We start from the raw sequence: 11,788 nt of genomic DNA, 5'->3' as shown, positions 1-11,788 counted from the left end.
AAGTTAACTCTTTGGTAACTGTTCAATAGACAACTTTCCAAGTCAAATGTGCTCTAATTCAGTGCTGTATGGCCTGCCTGACAAAATGCATAAAGTTACACGTTTTATGATGTTGTGGCTACCGGAATCGGCTCTAAGGCAAGTGATCTCAGACTCTGAAAACTGTCATGTTTTCCAGTTAACTGTTCCTCTGTGGATTCTATATGTTCAGCCCCTACACTTGCAATTACTCCTAGACTTGACTCCAAATCCAATTTGGTGTCCAAAATCCAAATGGCTTCCACAATACCATTAAATGGTGTTTTAATCACCTGTAGAAGTACACGTTTTAAATTAGATACTTTTTCCAGATTTGTGTACCGCACTTATGACCTGTACTCAACACTATTTTTGTGTACTTCAACAAATCTAATATGCCCATCATATACACTCAAATACCTTTGTCTGGATGTATAAAAAGGCAACAGACTGCTTGCCATGGCAACACCAAGCATTCCAAGTCACCAGCCTCTTTGAGGATCTTTAAGACAACAGGGATGCTCCAATTAAAGAAAAGAGAATCCTGGACTCTGACACCCTCTCCCTTGCTCAACAACTTGCCCCCACTGTGGTATAACTTGCGCCTCCAGGATTGGTATGTTAAGTCACCTCCTTATCATTTAGAAGTGAGCTTTGATTCATTGCTAGTCCAATACATCTGCCTGAATCCAACATGACCTTCTGCTGGTTCACTCTATTGTGATGCACATTGGGATGTTCCTGTGCATTTTTGTCCTGTTTGGGTTGAGCTGGCACATTGCTTCTTCCAGACAATCATGTCCACCATCCTGGCTCTCTGCCCTGGAGTTGCCTTATACACTATATACACAAAAATATGTGAACACCCCTTCAAATTAGTGGATTCTGCTATTTCAGCCAGACCCGTTGCTGACAGGTGTATACAATCGAGCACACAGCCATGAAATCTCCATAGACAAACATTGGCAGTAGAATGGCCTTACTGAAGAGCTCAGTGACTTTTAAATGGCATCGTCATAGGATGCCACCTTTCCAACAAGTCAGTTCATCAAATTTCTGCCTTGATAGAGGTCAACTGGTCAACTGTGAGTGCTGTTATTGTGAAGTGGAAACGTCTAGGAGCAACAACATCTCAGCCGTAAAGTGGTAGGCCACACAAGCTCACAGAACCGGACCACCAGGTGCTGAAGCTTGTAAAATTTGTCTGTCCTCGGTTTCAACGCTCACTCCCGAGTTCCAAACGGCCTCTGGAAGCAACCTCAGCTCAAGAACTGTTCATTGGGAGCTCCATGAAATGGGTTTCCATGGCCGAGCAGCCGCACACAAGCCTAAGATCACCATGCGTAATGCTAAGCGTTGGCTGGATTGGTGTAAAGCTCACTGCCATTGAACTCTGGAGCAGTGGAAACAGCCAAATAGTGCCAACTATAAAGTTCGCTACCTGCCCAAATAGTGCCAACTATAAAGTTTGGTGGAGGAGGAATAATGGTCTGGGGCTGTTTTTTTTTTTTTTGTCTCCTTAGTTCCAGTGAAGGGAAATCTTTACGCTACAGCATACAATTACATTCTAGACGGTTCTGTGCTTCCAACTTTGTGGCAACAGTATGGGGAAGGCCCTTTCCTGTTTCAGGATAACAATGCCCTCATGCCCACAGAGGGCCATACAGAAATTATTTGTCGAGATCGGTGTAGAAGAACTTGATTGGCCCGCACAGAGTCCTGAGCTCAACCCTGTCGAACACCTTTTGGGATGAATTGAAACGCTGACTGCCATCCAGGTCTAATCGCCCAACATCAGTGTCCGACCTCACTAACTCCATGTCAATGCCTATGATTTTGGAATCAGATGTTCGAAGGGCTGGTGTCCACATATTTTTGGTCATGTATATTGACTTTGTGACATCATGGTGTATGGGGAGGATGCAAACACACATGACTAGCACATAAGGCATGTGAACCAACACAACCTGACACTCATTGAAGAGAAATGCCATAAACTTAGTGGGCCTTCACATGTAATAGGAATTGCACTTCTCCAATGGCAATGGGCTTCCGAGTGGTGCAGTGCTCTAAGGCACTGTATCTCAGTGCTAGAGGCGTCACTACAGACCCTGGTTCAATTCCAGGCTGTATCACAACCGGCAGTGATTGGGAGTCCCATAGGGCGGCGCACAATTGGCCCAGTGTCGTCCGGGTTAGGGTTTGGCAGGGGTAGGCCATCATTGTAAATACGAATTTGTTATTAACTGACTTGCCTAGTTAAATAAAGGTTAAATAAAAAAACAAAAAAACATCCTGAATCTCCCAGAACTGTCCTCAATAGGTCCACTCCACCATAAGCCCCACTTGCAGTTACAACAGGCAGAGACACCATAGAACTGGACTGTCACATGTCATGTGTCCATCCAACAGCCAAAATAAAAGCCATCTGGAAAGTGCTGATGTGCATTGCCTTCTTATGTACATATTTTGCTACCTCCCATGGCTGTCCAGCCCATATGACACCCGAACTGGACTTGCATGTGAAGAATGAGCTCTCATGCTGGGGTGACTTATGCATTGGTCTGGGAAACTGTGCAGTTTCCCAACATCCCTTTTAAGACCATATGCCTATACACAAAATGCACAGTAGGATGGCAAAATGTGTTGCATGTGATCGTTTATGGCGGCTGAGGATTTACTGTGAGATGGTGTTTTTGTTTTATTTTTAAAAAAAATATTACAAATTAGTGGGTAGATCACCTTTAATATTGCAGATAGATTGTAGCTTCCATCAATGTAATTGTCTGCATCACTTCCAATCCACTATATATATATATATATATATATATATATATATATATATATATATATATATATATATATATATACATACATACATACATACATACATACATACATACATACATACATACATACATACTTACAGTTGAAGTCGGAAATGTACATATACCTTAGCCAAATACATTTAAACTCAGTGTTTCACAATTCCTGACATTTAATCAGAGTTAAACATCTCTGATTTTAGGTCAGTTCGGATCACCACTTTATTTTAAGAATTTGAAATGTCAGAATAATAGTAGAGTGATTTATTTCAGATTTTATTTCTTTCATCACATTCCCAGTGGGTCATAAGTTTACATACACTCAATTAGTATTTGGTAGCATTGCCTTTAAATTGTTTAACTTGTGTTAAACATTTAGGGTAGCCTTCCACAATAAGTTGGGTGAATTTTGGCCCGTTCCTCCTGACAGAGCTGGTGTAACTGAGTCAGGTTTGTAGGCCTCCTTGCTCGCACACGCTTTTTCAGTTCTGCCCACAAATGTTCTATAGGATTGAGGTCAGGGCTTTGTGATGGCCACTCCAATACCTTGACTTTGTTGTCCTTAAGCCATTTTGCCACAACTTTGGAAGTATGCTCGGGGTCATTGTCCATTTGGAAGACCCATTTGCGACCAAGCTTTAACTTCCTGACTGATGTCTTGAGATATTGCTTCAATATATCCACATAATTGTCCATCCTCATTATGCCATCTATTTTGTGAAGTGCACCAGTCCCTTCTGCAGCAAAGCACCCCCACAACATGATGCTGCCACCTCCGTGCATCATGGTTGGGATGTGTTCTTCGACTTGCAAGCCTCCCCCTTTTTCCTCCAAACATAACGATGGTCATTATGGCCAAACGGTTCTATTTTTGTTTCATCAGACCAGAGGATATTTCTCCAAAAAGTACAATCTTTGTCCCCATGTGCAGTTGCAAAACTGTAGTCTGGCTTTTTCAATGGCAGATTTGGAGCTGTGGCTTCTTCCTTGCTAAGTGGCCTTTCAGTTTATGTCAATATAGGACTCGTTTTACTGTGGATATACAGTGGGGCAAAAAAGTATTTAGTCAGCCACCAATTGTGCAAGTTCTCCCACTTAAAAAGATGAGAGGCCTGTAATTTTCATCATAGGTACAATTCAACTATGACAGACAAAATGAGAAAAAAAATCCAGAAAATCACATTGTGGGATTTTTAATGAATTTATTTGCAAATTATGATGGGAAAATAAGTATTTGGTCAATAACAAAAGTTTATCTCAATACTTTGTTATATACCCTTTATTGGCAATGACAGAGGTCAAACGTTTTCTGTAAGTCTTCACAAGGGTTTCACACACTGTTGCTGGTATTTTGGCCCATTCCTCCATGCAGATCTCCTCTAGAGCAGTGATGTTTTGGGGCTGATGCTGGGCAACACGGACTTTCAACTCCCTCCAAATACTTTCTATGGGGTTGAGATCTGGAGACTGGCTAGGCCACTCCAGGACCTTGAAATGCTTCTTACGAAGCCACTCCTTCGTTCCCCAGGCGGTGTGTTTAGGATCATTGTCATGCTGAAAGACCCAGCCACGTTTCATCTTCAATGCCCTTGCTGATGGAAGGAGGTTTTCACTCAATCTCACGATACATGGCCCCATTCATTCTTTCCTTTACACGGATCAGTCGTCTTGGTCCCTTTGCAGAAAAACAGACCCAAAGCATGATGTTTCCACCCCCATGCTTCACAGTGGGTATGGTGTTCTTTGGATACAACTCAGCATTCTTTGTCCTCCAAACATGACGAGTTGAGTTTTTACCAAAAAGTTATATTTTGGTTTCATCTGACCATATGACATTCTCCCAATCTTCTTCTGGATCATCCAAATGCTCTCTAGCAAACTTCAGACGGGCCTGGACATGTACTGGCTTAAGCAAGGGGACACGTCTGGCACTGCAGGATTTGAGTCCCTGGCGGCGTAGTGTGTTACTGATGGTAGGCTTTGTTACTTTGGTCCCAGCTCTCTGCAGGTCATTCACTAGGTCCCCCTGTGTGGTTCTGGGATTTTTGCTCACCGTTCTTGTGATAATTTTGACCCCACGGGGTGAGATCTTGCGTGGAGCCCCAGATCGAGGGAGATTATCAGTGGTCTTGTATGTCTTCAATTTCCTAATAATTGCTCCCACAGTTGATATCTTCAAACCAAGCGCTTACCTATTGCAGATTCAGTCTTCCCAGCCTGGTGCAGGTCTACAATTTTGATTCTGGTGTCCTTTGACAGCTCTTTGGTTTTGGCCATAGTGGAGTTTAGAGTGTGACTGTTTGAGATTGTGGACAGGTGCCTTTTATACTGATAACAAGTTCAAACAGGTGCCATTAATACAGGTAACGAGTGGAGGACAGAGGAGCCTCTTAAAGAAGAAGTTACAGGTCCGTGAGAGCCAGAAATCTTGCTTGTTTGTAGGTGACCAAATACTTATTTTCCACCATAATTTGCAAATAAATTCATAAAAAATCCTACAATGTGATTTTCTGGATTTTTCCCCCTCATTTTGTCTATCATAGTTGAAGTGTACCTATGATGAAAATGACAGGCCTCTCTCATCTTTTTACGTAGGAGAACTTGTACAATTGGTGGCGGACTAAATACTTTTTTGCCTCACAAGGTCCTTTGCTGTTGTTCTGGGATTGATTTGCACTTTTCGCACCAAATTACGTTCATCTCTAGGAGACAGAATGTGTCTCCTTCCTGAGGGTATGACGGCTGCGTGGTCCCATGATGTTTATACTTGCTTACTATTGTTTGTACAGATGAACGTGGAACCTTCGGGCGTTGGATGAACCAGACTAGTGGAGGTCTTCAATACATTTTTTCTGAGGTTTTGGCTGATTTCTTTTGATTTTCCCATGATGTCAAGCAAAGAGGCATTGCGTTGGAAGGTAGTCCTTGAAATACATTCACAGGTATGAGTTTTGAGTTTTAATGACTCCAACCTAACTGTTTGTAAACTTTGACTTCAACTGTACTTAATGTAATCAGTTACAGAACTAATATTGTAAGTATAATTTGCTGAATTTACTCAGTATCATAATTAATATTCTGTGTTTTAGCAACAAATGTTTTTTACTTAGTTACTTATGTTACTCAGGTTAGTAAAATGTATTTAAATTGGGTTCCTACTTCTCAAATATATAATCACAACTATACTTAAAAAGCCGATGCAAATAGTTTCCTCATTATTATTGGGATAAATAACAAAAATTATTATTTCTCTACAAGGGAATATGCAAAAAGAAACAGTGTTCAATTTCAAACTTCAACACCTTTATTTTGAATAAAATGTTAACATTTCTTCAAACTTCAATCTCAAATTGCCCCTTAAACCCTACGCTTTGGGCATTTGTGGAGAGCTTATTATTTTGTAATCTGTAAGCATTCTGGGTATAACTACACCTTGCCTCCTTAGGTAAAGTTACATTCAGATAGCTTGCACCTGCCAAATAATCCTGAAAGATATCCACTAGTGCATATGGAGTAAGTTTTAAAACAAAGCTGATTTTTAAACGGGAATTGACAATGTCTCTTATGACTTCATCTGACAAAGAGCATCATGTAAACTTTAGCTCCTATACCACCTAGCAACTAGCTTTTCAGCTTACTGAGTAGGGTTTAGACCACAGCTTCTGAGTGTATCTCTGAAAACAAGTAACTTCATCTTTAGAGCTTGGACCCGTGGAGAGGTCCTGAGATCATCAAGTTCCAAAAATACTTTTTGGAATACCGCAAAGGTATATTTCAGTTCTTTAGGGTACTTTAGATTTAAGCCATAGATGAGACCCTTAACTTTTATTAAGCAAGGTACAGCAAGGGCTGCCCCCAGGTGGTGAGGGTAGGTAACAGCATCTCCACCCCGCTGATCCTCAACACTGGGGCCCCACAAGGGTGCGTTTTGAGCCCTCTCCTGTACTCCCTGTTCACCCACGACTGCGTGGCCATGCATGCCTCCAACTCAATCATCAAGTTTGCGGACGACACTACAGTGGTAGGCTTGATTACCAACAACGACGAGACGGCCTACAGGGAGGAGGCGAGGGCCCTCCGAGTGTGGTGTCAGGAAAATAACCTCACACTCAACGTCAACAAAACAAAGGAGATGATTGTGGACTTCAGGAAACAGCAGAGGGAGCACCCCCCTATCCACATCGACGGGAAAGGAGGCTGAAGAAATTTGGCTCACAAAAAGCAAGCACTCACAAACTTCTACAGATGCACAATCGAGAGCATCCTGTCGAGCTGTATCACCGCCTGGTACGGCAACTGCTCCGCCCACAACCATAAGGCTCTCCAGAGGGTAGTGAGGTGTGCACAACGCATCACCGGGGGCAAACTACCTGCCTCCAGGACACCTACAACACCCGATGTCACAGGAAGGCCATAACGATCATCAAGGACAACAACCACCCGAGCCACTGCCTGTTCACCCCGATATCATCCAGAAGGCGAGGTCAGTACAGGTGCATCAAAGCAGGGACCGAGAGACTGAAAAACAGCTTATATCTCAAGGCCATCAGACTGTTAAACAGCCACCACTAACATTGAGTGGCTGCTGCCAACACACTGACTCAACTCCAGACACTTTATAATGGGAATTGATGGAAATTGATGTAAAATATATCACTAGCTACTTCAAACAATGCTACTTAATACAATGTTTACACACCCTACATTACTCATCTCATATGTATATACTGTACTCTATATCATCTACTGTATCTTTATGTAATACATGTATCACTAGCCACTTTAAACTATGCCACTTTGTTTACATACCCTACATTACTTATCTCATATGTATATACTGTACTCGATACCATCTACTGCATCTTGCCTATACCGTTCTGTACCATCACTCATCCATATATCTTTATGTACATATTCTTTATCCCTTTACACTTGTGTGTGTATAAGGTAGTAGTTTTGAAATTGTTAGGTTAGATTACTCGTTGGTTATTACTGCATTGTCGGAACAAGAAGCACAAGCATTTCGCTACACTCGCATTAACATTTGCTAACCATGTGTATGTGACAAATAAATTTGATTTGATTTTGACTGTGTAACACTGGGAATACCAGCCAGGACCTCTGCTCCTTCTGGTGCAGATCCTTCACACTCTATGTTCGATCCTGATCTGGCTATGCCAAATGTGACTTGGTTCAGGAAACTAAGCATATGTCAAGCGTCACAACTTCACAAGAGAGACACTTGAGCATAAGCTTTTTAAAACAATATGTGGTTTTTGTCAGGAATGTCTTCTGGAACATGTGAACTTTCATGTGCCTTAATAGCAAACTTGTATGCCATCTGTAAATACAAATAAAATTGTTAAATTACGAACCTTGTTGGTTAAGCCACGGAAAAAGTTAGCAACCTTCCCACTAGCCATGATTGGATGGGATAATGACTGGGCTGGAAATACCAAGAGAGGAGTCGGGGTTGGTCTGCCATATTGAAGGCTGCTATCTATTTGAGTTTGTCAATCTGTGTTAGTAATCCTGTTGAACACGGCTTTTTAAAATATGTATTGTCTAGTGGAGCTGCATAAATGTTGCTCTCCATTTTCTGGAGGATCAAGTTTTGAAATCAGTGGAATTAGAGTATGATAGCTAAACAGAGAGACCTATCTATCTCCGGATTACATCTTCAAATTAAGGGCAATCGTGTTATGGCATTCCGGACAGAGAGGCACTTGTTGATAGTCTAGCGTTTGCTAGCTACATTTTCACATATTACACATTTATGGTTTCATTTATAGTTAAGGTGTACTGTTAGCTAGCTAGCTGACGTTAGCTGGCTGGCTCCGTACCTGACGTTATTATTTGTTTCCCAGAGCCGTTTGCATTTCTAGTTAGAGCCTAATGTTAGCTAGCTGACATTGGACGTGGTTGGTTAGCTCCCAGCACTGTGGCATTGTTGCCACTTTGTTCATTGTTGTTAAACTAGCTACCATTAGCTGGCTGGCTCGTTAGTTAACGTTACGTGACGTGTGTGGTCTTAAACATTGTTTACCTAGCTAGGTTCATTGTTTACCTAGCAAGCTAGCTATATGTCTTAAGCCTAAGTGTACTGTTAGCTAGCTAGCTAACGTTAGCTGGCCGTCTCCCTAGCGGACATTATTATTTGTTTCCCAGAGCTGTTTGCTTTTCTAGATAGACTCTAATGTTAGACAGTGTTGGCACTTTGTTCATTTGTTGTTTAACTAGCTAACGTTAGCTGGCTGGCTCGTTAGCTGACGTTACGTGATGTGTGTACAACACCCGTTGAATATGGCCTGTGTCGGTAAACATCTGCAAAAAAGCGTAATGAAATTGAGACGAGATGGGTAGGACTAAACTTAAGAGGGTGTGAACAATGCTGAATGGGTGTGGACAAAGAGGGGCTCTTCACTAGATACCAAAACAGTCAAAGGAGATTTTCTCAAAAGTGAGTTTCAAGTTGGTCAACTTTCAAAGCAGAATTACTTTCCCATTGTTCCTCAAATGCAATGTATAATATACCATTTTGTAGCTCTGAGTCTCTACTTTTATCCAATGTAAAAAACACAATTTCACATTTTGCTACATAAGACCGAATCCAGGTGGTGAATCACATTTGTGGTTCTCACCTCTGCCTTTGACTTCAATTTGTTACTGTTTGTATTGTGTGTGTGGTTCACACCTTCTATGTGAGTCACTGTACAGATACCGTTTAGGCATGGTGTTTTTACTTTACAGTAATGTTGTTTTATAAATGTCTTAACAGCATACCTTTATATTATTCACTACAGAGTGGAGGATGCAGAGGATTTGGATGATAACATTTGGGAGCCGCCCAGCAAGCACCCCCGCCGGTCAAGGTCTTCAACCTCCACTATGTCAATAACCTTGTCTGATGCTTCTTCATCCACTTTTCATAGACCTCGTGGAAAAGAAAATAGGGGCTTGTGGCACCATTCGTCCTGACATAATCAGTTTCCCCAAAACCAAGGTAAACGACATGACAAAGACAGATGAGAGGGGGACCATACTTTGGATCAGGACTAGCAAGCTGCTTTTTGTGAAAGGGAAGGACACTAGGGAAGTAATCATACTCACCACACAGCATAAGGCATTCAATAACGATCATCTCAAAAAGGAGTCTGAAAATTGGAAGAATGTCCCCGTTTCTGTGAAGGACTACAATCCCAGCATGGGGGGTGTTGACTTATCTGATGCTCTGATAGGCTACTACCAGGTCCTCCATAAGACCAGGAAGTGGTATAAGACTTAAAGTAAATGCTTTCATTCTCAACAAGTAGATGGCCAAAGCAAAAGGTCAAACCCCTCTCTCCCAGTTGGCCTTCCGAGAGCAGCTGGTGTTGTAAATGGCTGAATTGGGGCCCCAAAGCAACCTCACAACCATCACAAGACCCCCACTCAAGGTGAGCACCACTATCCAACACACATGCCAAAAGACAAAAGGAAGAACTGCAAGTGTTGCACAAGACACAGTGGGGAAAAAAGGGTGAAATGACAGATCTTCTGTCCGAAATGCCAGATCACTTTTTGTTTCTGACAAAGAGGGAACTACTTCAAAGACTATCATGACATGCACAAGCTACACAAGAACACAAGAATGCCATTTGTAAATAGTTCAGCATTTGTAAATAGTTCCTTTTTAGTGATGGACACTTGTGTAACCAAGTTTGTGTTTGATAAGACATTTTTATATGTTTTTAATTTACTCTACCAGTCAGAAGTTTGGACACACCTAGTCATTCAAGGGTTTTTCTTTATTATTATGATTTTCTACATTGCAGATTTTCTACATTGGAGACATCAAAACTATGAAATAACACATATGGAGTCATGTAGTAACCCAACAAGTTTGAAACAAATCAAAATATATTTCTGATTTTAGAGTATGTGTGAGATGACGAATGCTGTGGTATCACTGCAGAATGCTGTGGTAGCCATGCTGGTTAAGTGTGCCTTGAATTCTAAATAAATCACTGACAGTGTCACCAGAAAAGCACCATCACACCTCCTCCTCCTCCATGCTTCACGGTGGGAACCACACATGCAGAGATCATCCGTTCACCTACTCTGTGTCTCACACAGACACAGGGTTGGAACCAAAAATTGCAAATTTGGACTCAGACCAAAGGACAGATTTCCACCAGTCTAATGTCCATTGCTCATGTTTCCCTGCCCAAGTAAATCTCTTCTTCTTATTGGTGTCCTTTAGTAATGGTTTATTTGCAGCAATTTGACCATGAAGACCTGATTCATGCCTCTGAACAGTTGATGTTGAGATGTGTCTATTTGAAATCTGTGAAGCATTTATTTGGGATGGTAACTTTTCCTCTACAGCAGAGGTAAATCTAGGTCTTCCTTTCCTGTGGCGGTCCTCCTGAGAGCCAGTTTTATCATAGCGATTGATGTTTTCTTCGACTGCACTTGAAGAAACTTTCAAAGTTCTTGACTGATCTTCATGTCTTAAAGTAATGATAGACTGTCATTTCTCTTTGTTTATTTGAGCTGTTCTTGCCATAATATGGACTTGGTCTTTTACCAAATTGGGCTATCATCTGTATACCATCCCTACCTTGTCACAACCCAACTGATTGGCTCAAACGCATTAAAAAGGAAAGAAATTCCACAAATGTAACTTTTAACAAGGCGCACCTGTTAATTGAATTGCATTCCTGGTTACCTCATGAAGCTGGTGGAGGGTGCCAAGAGTGTGCAAAGCTGTGATAAAGGCAAAGGGTTGCTATATATAGAAAATATATTTTGATTTGTTGAACACTTTTTTTGGTTACTACATGATTCCATGTGTTATTTCATAGTTTTGATGTCTTCACTATTTTATAATGTAGAAAATAGTACAAATAAAGACAAACCCTGGAATGAGTAGGTGTGTCCAAACCTTTGACTGGTACTGTACT

This window comes from Oncorhynchus clarkii, chromosome 2 (assembly GCF_045791955.1).
Source record: "Oncorhynchus clarkii lewisi isolate Uvic-CL-2024 chromosome 2, UVic_Ocla_1.0, whole genome shotgun sequence".
NCBI classification, from domain to species: Eukaryota; Metazoa; Chordata; class Actinopteri; order Salmoniformes; family Salmonidae; genus Oncorhynchus; species Oncorhynchus clarkii.
Note: the sequence above shows the minus strand (reverse complement) of the source record.